We start from the raw sequence: 12,551 nt of genomic DNA on the forward strand, positions 1-12,551 counted from the left end.
ATCATTGTCCTTTTGGCATTAGTGTCCTTTTGGCATCAGTGTCCTTTTGGCATCAATGTCCTTTTGGCATCAGTGTCCTTTTAGCATCAGTGTCCTTTTGGCACTTATCATTGTCCTTTTGGCATTAGTGTCCTTTTAGCATCAGTGTCCTTTTGGCACTTATCATTGTCCTTTTGGCATTAGTGTCCTTTTGGCATCAGTGTCCTTTTGGCATCAATGTCCTTTTGGCATCAGTGTCCTTTTAGCATCAGTGTCCTTTTGGCACTTATCATTGTCCTTTTGGCATCAGTGTCCTTTTAGCATCAGTGTCCTTTTGGCACTTATCATTGTCCTTTTGGCATTAGTGTCCTTTTGGCATCAGTGTCCTTTTGGCACTTATAGGTTACAAACATAACCCCAGTTATCATTGGCCTTTTGGCATTAGTGTCCTTTTGGCATCAGTGTCCTTTTGGCATCAATGTCCTTTTGGCATCAGTGTCCTTTTGGCATCAGTGTCCTTTTGGCATCAGTGTCCTTTTGGCATCATTGTCCTTTTGGCACCAGTGTCCTTTTGGCACTGGCCTTTTGGCACTACAAAACTCGCTGCTGCCCCCCAAAGGGATGTGACTGCAGGTACCTTTTGCCAAATGGACACAACTTACTAGCCAAAAAGACTGTCTTTTTGGCAAAAAATGCCAAAAAGACAGTCTTTTTGGCACTTGCCTAATACCCAAAAGGACAAAAAGTCAGAATTATCTCCAACGCGGCGGTCTGCGTTGACTTTTTGTCTTTTTGGCATTGGGCTTATTAGCCAAAAGGACACAAAATTCCTGCCAAACGGACACCTTTCCCTTACGTGTTGTTTTAGCTACTTTACAGAAGCCGACATAGCATGATTTGGCGTGGCCTATTTGCCTGATCTTCTCTGTATCGCTCCAATTTCCGCTCATTCCTATGGTGGGTCCCAATCTTCTCTGTATCGTTCCAATTTGTGTCCTATTTGTCCTATTTGCCTGATCTTCTCTGTATCGCTCCAATTTCTGCTCATTCCTATGGTGGGTCCCAATCTTCTCTGTATCGTTCCAATTTGTGTCCTATTTGTCCTATTTGCCTGATCTTCTCTGTATCGCTCCAATTTCCGCTCGCGCAAGGATGACACGCAAATTCGTGAAGCGTTCCTCATTTTTAACTATTTTGAGGAAATAGAGAAAAAAAAAATATTTTAGATTTTTTTTAATTATTTTTCGACATTTTTTAATGCTTCAAAGTCCCCCCAAGTGGCCCCCGAGGTGATAGGCCACGCCCCCAGCTTCAAACCACACCCCCCTCGCCGATAGAGGACAAGCATACGGCTTTAAACCACAATCCAAGGTATAGGCCACGCCCCCAGGCCGATAAGCCCCGCCCACAGCTCCACAACACGCCCCCATGGTGATAGGCCACGCCCCCAGCTTCAAACCACACCCCACTCGCCGAGAGAGGACAAGCACACGGCTTTAAACCACAATCCAAGGTGATAGGCCACGCCCCCAGGCCGATAAGCCACGCCCACAGCTCCAAAACACGCCCCATGGTGATAGGCCACGGCCCCAGCTTCAAACCACACCCCCCTCGCCGAGAGAGGACAAGCACACGGCTTAAAACCACAATCCAAGGTGATAGGCCACGCCCCTAGGCTGATAAGCCACGCCCACGGCTCCAAAACACGCCCCCATGGTGATAGGCCACGCCCCCAGCTTCAAACCACACCCCCCTCGCCGAGAGAGGACAAGCACACGGCTTAAAACCCCAGTCCAAGGTGATAGGCCACGCCCCCAGGCCGATAAGCCACGCCCAAAGCTGCAAAACACGCCCCCATGGCGATAGGCCACGCCCCCAGCTTCAAACCACACCCCCCTCGCCGATAGAGGACAAGCACACGGCTTTAAACCACAATCCAAGGTGATAGGCCACGCCCCCAAGCCGACAGGCCACGCCCACAGCTCCAAACCACCCCCCCCCCCCCCCCCCCCGGGTGATAGGACACGCCCACAGCTCCAAACCACTCCCTCCTCACCGATAGGCCACGCCCCCGGCTTCAAACCACACCCCCCGAAGCGATAGGCCACGCCCACAGAGCAGGTAGGGGAGGGCCCGGGGGGCGGGGTTAAGTGTTCGACCGATCAAACCGATCAATCGATCGATCGATTGATCAGTGCAGCCTCTATGGCTTGGATTGTGGAAAAATCTCTCCAAATGACTATGTCCAGAAGTCAAAATCTGTGAAAATGACTATGTCCAGAAGTCAAAACGGCGAAAGATGGGGTTTTGCCCGGCTCTCCACGCGGCCCCGGGGAGCCTCCGGCCCCCACCGGGGTGCCCAGCCAGAGCCCAGCTAAGTCCTCTACCTGGCTCTCCATCCGAACCCGGGGACCCACTCTTAAGCACCCCCCCCGGAGTCTGGACCCACAGCCGCGGGCGCTAGTTGCCCGGGGACAGGGGAGTATAAGCCAATTTCTGCCCGGGGACAGGGGGGTACAAATCCATTTATATCCCTGAATTCTTCTAAGTCGAAACTGCAGAAGATGCAGTTTTGCGGGGCCCCCCACGCCAAACCGAGGCCCCTTAAGAGGACAGCACTCTGCCAGGTGTAACCAAAGTCATGCCTGGTTCCGTGTTCCGCAGCCCACCTGAGCTTTCTACGCTGTAGCGCCCCCTGGTGCTTCTCCAAAGTGTCCGATATTTCACTTTTTTTTCTTTTCTTTTTTTTAAGGATGCTTTCCTTAGGGAAAAAAAAAAAGTTATCATTGTCCTTTTGGCATCAGTGTCCTTTTGGCATCAGTGTCCTTTTGGCACTTATAGGTTAAAAACTAAACCCCAGTTATCATTGGCCTTTTGGCATTAGTGTCCTTTTGGCATCAATGTCCTTTTGGCATCAGTGTCCTTTTAGCATCAGTGTCCTTTTGGCACTTATCATTGTCCTTTTGGCATTAGTGTCCTTTTAGCATCAGTGTCCTTTTGGCACTTATCATTGTCCTTTTGGCATTAGTGTCCTTTTGGCATCAGTGTCCTTTTGGCATCAATGTCCTTTTGGCATCAGTGTCCTTTTAGCATCAGTGTCCTTTTGGCACTTATCATTGTCCTTTTGGCATTAGTGTCCTTTTAGCATCAGTGTCCTTTTGGCACTTATCATTGTCCTTTTGGCATTAGTGTCCTTTTGGCATCAGTGTCCTTTTGGCATCAATGTCCTTTTGGCATCAGTGTCCTTTTAGCATCAGTGTCCTTTTGGCACTTATCATTGTCCTTTTGGCATTAGTGTCCTTTTAGCATCAGTGTCCTTTTGGCACTTATCATTGTCCTTTTGGCATTAGTGTCCTTTTAGCATCAGTGTCCTTTTGGCACTTATCATTGTCCTTTTGGCATTAGTGTCCTTTTAGCATCAGTGTCCTTTTGGCACTTATCATTGTCCTTTTGGCATTAGTGTCCTTTTAGCATCAGTGTCCTTTTGGCACTTATCATTGTCCTTTTGGCATTAGTGTCCTTTTAGCATCAGTGTCCTTTTGGCACTTATCATTGTCCTTTTGGCATTAGTGTCCTTTTAGCATCAGTGTCCTTTTGGCACTTATCATTGTCCTTTTGGCATTAGTGTCCTTTTAGCATCAGTGTCCTTTTGGCACTTATCATTGTCCTTTTGGCATTAGTGTCCTTTTAGCATCAGTGTCCTTTTGGCACTTATCATTGTCCTTTTGGCATTAGTGTCCTTTTAGCATCAGTGTCCTTTTGGCTCTTATCATTGTCCTTTTGGCATTAGTGTCCTTTTGGCATCAGTGTCCTTTTGGCACTTATCATTGTCCTTTTGGCATTAGTGTCCTTTTGGCATCAGTGTCCTTTTGGCACTTATCATTTTCCTTTTGGCATTAGTGTCCTTTTAGCATCAGTGTCCTTTTGGCACTTATCATTGTCCTTTTGGCATTAGTGTCCTTTTAGCATCAGTGTCCTTTTGGCTCTTATCATTGTCCTTTTGGCATTAGTGTCCTTTTGGCATCAGTGTCCTTTTGGCACTTATCATTGTCCTTTTGGCATTAGTGTCCTTTTGGCATCAGTGTCCTTTTGGCACTTATCATTGTCCTTTTGGCATTAGTGTCCTTTTGGCATCAGTGTCCTTTTGGCATCAATGTCCTTTTGGCATTAGTGTCCTTTTAGCATCAGTGTCCTTTTGGCACTTATCATTGTCCTTTTGGCATTAGTGTCCTTTTAGCATCAGTGTCCTTTTGGCACTTATCATTGTCCTTTTGGCATTAGTGTCCTTTTAGCATCAGTGTCCTTTTGGCACTTATCATTGTCCTTTTGGCATTAGTGTCCTTTTAGCATCAGTGTCCTTTTGGCACTTATCATTGTCCTTTTGGCATTAGTGTCCTTTTAGCATCAGTGTCCTTTTGGCACTTATCATTGTCCTTTTGGCATTAGTGTCCTTTTGGCATCAGTGTCCTTTTGGCATCAATGTCCTTTTGGCATCAGTGTCCTTTTAGCATCAGTGTCCTTTTGGCACTTATCATTGTCCTTTTGGCATTAGTGTCCTTTTAGCATCAGTGTCCTTTTGGCACTTATCATTGTCCTTTTGGCATTAGTGTCCTTTTAGCATCAGTGTCCTTTTGGCACTTATCATTGTCCTTTTGGCATTAGTGTCCTTTTAGCATCAGTGTCCTTTTGGCACTTATCATTGTCCTTTTGGCATTAGTGTCCTTTTAGCATCAGTGTCCTTTTGGCACTTATCATTGTCCTTTTGGCATTAGTGTCCTTTTAGCATCAGTGTCCTTTTGGCACTTATCATTGTCCTTTTGGCATTAGTGTCCTTTTGGCATCAGTGTCCTTTTGGCATCAATGTCCTTTTGGCATCAGTGTCCTTTTAGCATCAGTGTCCTTTTGGCACTTATCATTGTCCTTTTGGCATTAGTGTCCTTTTGGCATCAGTGTCCTTTTGGCATCAATGTCCTTTTGGCATCAGTGTCCTTTTAGCATCAGTGTCCTTTTGGCACTTATCATTGTCCTTTTGGCATTAGTGTCCTTTTAGCATCAGTGTCCTTTTGGCACTTATCATTGTCCTTTTGGCATTAGTGTCCTTTTGGCATCAGTGTCCTTTTGGCATCAATGTCCTTTTGGCATCAGTGTCCTTTTAGCATCAGTGTCCTTTTGGCACTTATCATTGTCCTTTTGGCATTAGTGTCCTTTTAGCATCAGTGTCCTTTTGGCACTTATCATTGTCCTTTTGGCATTAGTGTCCTTTTAGCATCAGTGTCCTTTTGGCACTTATCATTGTCCTTTTGGCATTAGTGTCCTTTTGTTTGTTTTTTTTGTTTTTTTGTTTTTTTTTTTCAAAAAATTTTTATCCCACGATTTTTGTAACCCATTTTTTTCACCCGGTGCCAATTTCCTAAGTGATCCTGGGCGCTACACCAGCCCTACACCAGCACTACACCAGTCCCCCACAGTAGGGAGGCCAGGGCCGAGCTCATGCTTCCTTCAGGCATGAGAGCCAACTGACCTTCTTGTCACCTGACAGGGGGGAGTTTCCCTGGTTGGACGTAGCGCGTGGAAGGAACACGTTATTCCAACCAGTTCCCTTCCCCTCCATCAGGCGCCCCGGCTGTCATGGGGGAGGCGGTATAGCGACCAGGATTACTACATGTTTTTGTGAGGGTATTAACTACCCTAGGAGACACGGGGAGAACATGCAAACTCCACACAGAGTAGGCCCTTTCGCCAACCCCACCTAGGGTATGGGCGCTGATGACGCGGAGGAGAAGACACGCCCCCAGCGCCCACAGCGTCCCCGGCGGGAATCGAACCCAGGACCTTCTAGCTGTGAGGCGACAGCGCTACCGACTGCGCCACCGTGCCTCCTTATTAGTGTCCTTTTGGCATCAGTGTCCTTTTGGCATCAATGTCCTTTTGGCATCAGTGTCCTTTTAGCATCAGTGTCCTTTTGGCACTTATCATTGTCCTTTTGGCATTAGTGTCCTTTAAGCATCAGTGTCCTTTTGGCACTTATCATTGTCCTTTTGGCATTAGTGTCCTTTTGGCATCAGTGTCCTTTTGGCATCAATGTCCTTTTGGCATCAGTGTCCTTTTAGCATCAGTGTCCTTTTGGCACTTATCATTGTCCTTTTGGCATTAGTGTCCTTTTAGCATCAGTGTCCTTTTGGCACTTATCATTGTCCTTTTGGCATTAGTGTCCTTTTAGCATCAGTGTCCTTTTGGCACTTATCATTGTCCTTTTGGCATTAGTGTCCTTTTGGCATCAGTGTCCTTTTGGCATCAATGTCCTTTTGGCATCAGTGTCCTTTTAGCATCAGTGTCCTTTTGGCACTTATCATTGTCCTTTTGGCATTAGTGTCCTTTTAGCATCAGTGTCCTTTTGACACTTATCATTGTCCTTTTGGCATTAGTGTCCTTTTGGCATCAGTGTCCTTTTGGCATCAATGTCCTTTTGGCATCAGTGTCCTTTTAGCATCAGTGTCCTTTTGGCACTTATCATTGTCCTTTTGGCATCAGTGTCCTTTTAGCATCAGTGTCCTTTTGGCACTTATCATTGTCCTTTTGGCATTAGTGTCCTTTTGGCATCAGTGTCCTTTTGGCACTTATAGGTTACAAACATAACCCCAGTTATCATTGGCCTTTTGGCATTAGTGTCCTTTTGGCATCAGTGTCCTTTTGGCATCAATGTCCTTTTGGCATCAGTGTCCTTTTGGCATCAGTGTCCTTTTGGCATCAGTGTCCTTTTGGCATCATTGTCCTTTTGGCACCAGTGTCCTTTTGGCACTGGCCTTTTGGCACTACAAAACTCGCTGCTGCCCCCCAAAGGGATGTGACTGCAGGTACCTTTTGCCAAATGGACACAACTTACTAGCCAAAAAGACTGTCTTTTTGGCAAAAAATGCCAAAAAGACAGTCTTTTTGGCACTTGCCTAATACCCAAAAGGACAAAAAGTCAGAATTATCTCCAACGCGGCGGTCTGCGTTGACTTTTTGTCTTTTTGGCATTGGGCTTATTAGCCAAAAGGACACAAAATTCCTGCCAAACGGACACCTTTCCCTTACGTGTTGTTTTAGCTACTTTACAGAAGCCGACATAGCATGATTTGGCGTGGCCTATTTGCCTGATCTTCTCTGTATCGCTCCAATTTCCGCTCATTCCTATGGTGGGTCCCAATCTTCTCTGTATCGTTCCAATTTGTGTCCTATTTGTCCTATTTGCCTGATCTTCTCTGTATCGCTCCAATTTCCGCTCATTCCTATGGTGGGTCCCAATCTTCTCTGTATCGTTCCAATTTGTGTCCTATTTGTCCTATTTGCCTGATCTTCTCTGTATCGCTCCAATTTCCGCTCATTCCTATGGTGGGTCCCAATCTTCTCTGTATCGTTCCAATTTGTGTCCTATTTGTCCTATTTGCCTGATCTTCTCTGTATCGCTCCAATTTCCGCTCACTCCTATGGTGGGTCCCAATCTTCTCTGTATCGTTCCAATTTGTGTCCTATTTGTCCTGGGTTAGGGTTAGGGTTAGGCTGTCCGATTTGGCCCCCAGTTACCCAGCATGAAACTGTGCTTCCACACAGACATTTTACAAGCATTTATATTCTGACACACGCGTTTTATCGCGTATAAAACCGCAACCGTGTAAATCCAAGATGCTAAACTGAGACCTATATATCTGTGGTCAAGGCAGGGTGCTCCTGTGTCAGCTTCTGCTGCACATATACTAAAATTGGAACGATACAGAGAAGATTAGCATGGCCGCTGGGAGCAGCCCCCTGCCCGTTCTTTGAGGTTTTGGGCCCCCACGCCGCATGCCCCCGCAGGGGACCTGCGGCGAAAAATGTTCGACCCGGTCCCCGGCCCGGGATCACCCGGGCTCGGGAAACGCGGCCGGCTCGCCCCGGCGCGGCCCGGTCCGCCCGTGGCGGGCGTCCTCGCGGAACATCGGAACGCCCCGGCGTTGCGTTCCCATTCCGCCGGTGCGTTCCGTTTTCTCGAACACGCCCTCAGCGCCGGGGAGGCGGGCACGGCCCGGACTCATTCAAATTAGCCATGCTGTCGACAACGTTCTGCTCTTCTCTCTGATCCATTTTGAAATCACAGATAAATGTCTAAAAAGTACTGGAGCTGACTTTGTCCTGTGTGCTTATCAGAGCGAGTGACTGTCTGTCTGTCTGACTGACTGACTGACTGAATGCTTGTGTTCATTTTAAAGGGTGTTAGATGGTGCTAGATCGTCAGTGCACTGCGGGACAGTTTCATTTAGTATTTCAAAGTGTAAAGCAGAAATGTCTATTTGTATTGTAACTCAAAGTGACATTAATATAACCTCAGTGACATTTGAATAGGGTTTGTTTGTGCAGGCTTACTGTCTTGGTGTCATTTTTGTTCTCTGTGCAGGCGAGTAATAGAAATGAATGACCACTGGATGGATTTGCACTTAAACAGTGACTATTTAAAATAAGGTTGTAATCTGAACACAGCATCTTGACACTCTAGTTTAGTGAAATTGTGAATTGTGAACATACAACAGGACACAGGTGATACAGTCAGCAGGGCATTGCAGGGAATTGCACCCTGTATCCAGCAGAAGCTAGAAGTACTTTACTACCAATGCCGTTTGGCTTTGTAACACCATTATTTCCCTTCAAACATGCAGTGAATAATCATGTATGTGTGTGTTATCAATTCAATTTTATTAGTGTCCCCCACCATATCCCGTGTCAAATCACAACAACTTGTCTCAAGAGACTTTACATGTAGAGAGACCCGACAGTCTGAGCAAGCAATTTTGCGACGAAAAACTCCCACTTAACCCATTTTGGGCGGGAACCCCCATTTGTAACTATACCTTTCAGGACGGGAACCCCTTTTGGGGTTCCTGTTGCCATGTTCAGTATATAGCAACAGGCATTTTTTGTTATTTTTGAATACATATTTCAAGTTTTTCAGAAAACTGTCAGTACGGCAATACACACAAGATAAAGAAAGGGAAATCCACAATTGCATAGTGATGAATAAATGTAGGGCTACTTCACCTCTGCACTGGAGGCTGGCGGCTGGGGAAGAGGCTCTCTTGGCCCTCTTGGAGCCGTAGCAGACGAGGCAGCAGACGACGACGCAGCAGCTGGTGTCTTGGCTTTAGCTTCTGCAAAGGACAGACTCACTCAAAGCCATTCTTTCACGCGAAGCGCATTTTCCCCCAGCAAAGTAAGGAAGCGTGTTATACCTTATTACATCATGAAGCCGACATGACAAAGTGCTGAATTGCATTAAGCCTAGGTCCTATGTTAGTGAAATGAGAAATGGCACAGCATGGCCTGAGGACAGACAGTGATATGAGCGGCGACTGAGGGTGAAAACGATTAACTATTAATTTTAGTTCAGGTTACATGTGCAATGACTCTTAAGACAGTGTGTCTCTTAGACAAATGTGATTATTCACAACACAGCTACATGTTCTACAACTACACAAAGACACAGTCAAAGCACCCTAGCTCATGATAGCACATTCATTATTTGAGCATTACGATACGATGAAGAGATGACTGAATGAAATGTTTGAATCAGCCACATCAATTTTCCAGAGCAGCAAAGCCATGCAGCTACAGATAACTAACGCCCGGGACCACACTTACCAATTGTTATCGCAACTGATATTACCTGATTCACTATCGACATTATCCATGGACAGCTAATAAATACAAATGATATAAACAGACATGGTTATTTATAAAAAATATATTTCTATATGGGTGTGTGTGTGTGTGTGTGTGTGTGTGTGTGTGTGTGTGTGTGTGTGTGTGTGTGTGTGTGTGTGTGTGTGTGTGTGTGTGTGTGTGTGTGTGTGTGTGTGTGTGTGTGTGTGTGAGTGAGTGAGTGAGTGAGTGAGTGAGTGAGTGAGTGAGTGAATTTGCACGAGCGCGCAAAAGTGTACTCACCCAGAGCATCGACCTCTTGAGCAGCAGCGAGCAACTCCTTGTCCTCTTCCTCTACGCACTGAGGACGGGATGCTGCTCGTGCTTGAACACAAAGGGATAAAACACATTTTGACATGTACATTCCTGCAATAAGTTGGACATTGGTTATACACTTTGTAAACAGATTCATTACTTGTGCGCTGCTGGGTGGGAGTTTGAGCTGCCGTCTCCTGGTCCCGGGCCAACACATAGGTCTTCAGTTTATGGAACTCACTCCCCTGCGTGATGACCGGATGTGTCCTCACAAACTGCACATACCTGACAGACATGACAGCAACAAAGGAGCGCCTAAGTCCACAAACGTCATCACATCATCTTTGACATCACTTTCAGTACTTAACAGATAACAGGCAAGAGGACATCAGCACTTCCATATATACAGCAGACAAAATATCACGGTGAAAAAACACAATGAAGCCCTAAGGCTTGTTTACATCGTGGTCCTCAAACTTACCCTCGACTCTCCTGGTTGGTGGACTCGTAAAGAACACTGAAGGTGACACCTTTGCCCTTCCACTGTTGCAAAGTCACCACACACTCGTCATTCACCCTCGCTGGCCTCCAGGGCCCTACGCTCCCTGATGGAAGTTGCTACCTGTCGGAACAACACAGCGTACGACTGGAGGGCATCTTTGTTGTCCATGAGGGGACTGTGTGTAGTGTCACCACTGTCTCTCTCCTTCTGGTGGGACGCCACAATCTTTATCACCCAGCCCAAGTCTTGGCTCAACAGCCACTTGAATGTCTGACCCCGGTATATACCAAACTGGATCTCACTCTCACTGAGAACCAGCTTGGTGTTCAGGGGGTCTCCTCCGGCCTGAAGGATGCGATCCTTCGCCTCCTTTTCCACCACTTCAGGCTTCTTAACAGTCGTGGACACCTTGCCCTTGCCGATGCGGGCGGCAACCCTCTCTGCCTCAGGTGAAGCCTTAAGGGTAAGCTCATACATACATACATACATACATACATACATACATACATACATACATACATACATACATACATACATACATACATACATACATACATACATACATACATACATACATACATACATACATACATACATACATACATACATACATACATACATACATACATACATACATACATACATACATAGATAGATAGATAGATAGATAGATAGATAGATAGATAGATAGATAGATAGATAGATAGATAGATAGATACATACATACATACATACATACATACATACATACATACATACATACATACATACATACATACATACATACATACATACATACATACATACATACATACATACATAGATAGATAGATAGATAGATAGATAGATAGATAGATAGATAGATAGATAGATAGATACATAGCTACATAGATAGATAGATAGCTAGATACATAGATAGATAGATACATAGATAGATAGATATATAAATAGCTACATATTTAGATAGATAGATAGATAGATAGATAGATAGATAGATAGATAGATAGATAGATAGATAGATAGATAGATAGATAGATAGATAGATAGATAGATAGATAGATAGATAGATAGATTCATGTAGATTACCTGTGTGATGTGTTCCTCACTGTTGAATGACAGACTCAGTGTTGCCAGATATCAAGGGGAAATAAGCAGGCAGGTCTATGTAATCAAGCCCAAAATAAGCAGTTATAGGCCACATGAGCACTTCAAACCTATATGTATGTATGTATGTATGTATGTATGTATGTATGTATGTATGTGTGTTTGAAAATAGACGAAGTACAAGCTGACAAACACAACTTTCATTTTTTGCAAGCAACTTTACAGGGAAAAATTGCCTGAAAAAAAGGGGATCAGCGCCAACAGAACCTGGCAACACTGGAGCAATGGCACACTGCAGCTTCAGTGAACCAAGGAGAATAATAACACAGAATATCACCTAGAACTATGCTAAATATGTCCCCAAAAATATTAAAACTAAAGTCGGACCTTTATCTAAATTAGCTTTATATTTATAGGATAATAACAATTTTGTAGGTACATTCTGTAATGTATTATAATTAATTTTATGTTGACTTTTTGTCTACTTGTCCTGTGGGCAACAATGGCCGCCGTTCAAAATTTTTCAGACTAGAGAGGGGGCGTCTCCCTGCATGATTGACAGCTTTTAGCACCAATGGGGGGGATTTGATTTAGGAAAGTTTAGGAATGAAGCCAGGGGGGCGTCTCCCTGTATGATTGACAGCTTTTTGGACCAATGGGGGGAATTTACTTTAGGAAAGTGTAGGAATAGGCCCAGGGAGCTTGCAGATTGGGCGAGAGGGAGCTGTCAGTCAAAAGACAGGGTGTGGCTTAGAGTAGGAATCTTTAGGACTTTCTTACAGAGAAGATCAGTGTCCACTAGGCGCGAAGATGACACGCAAATTCGTGAAGCGTTCCTTATTTTTAACCATTTTGAGGAAATAGAGAAAAAAAAATATTTTATATTTTTAAAATTATTTTTAACACATTGGGTGCCAAAACCGTATATATACGTTTTTTCAAAAACTGACGTCGAGTGCCAAAACCGTATATATACGGTTGTTCCACTTTTCATTGGATT

This window comes from Gymnoscopelus braueri (assembly GCF_963280865.1).
Source record: "Gymnoscopelus braueri genome assembly, chromosome: 16".
Taxonomy (NCBI): Eukaryota; Metazoa; Chordata; class Actinopteri; order Myctophiformes; family Myctophidae; genus Gymnoscopelus; species Gymnoscopelus braueri.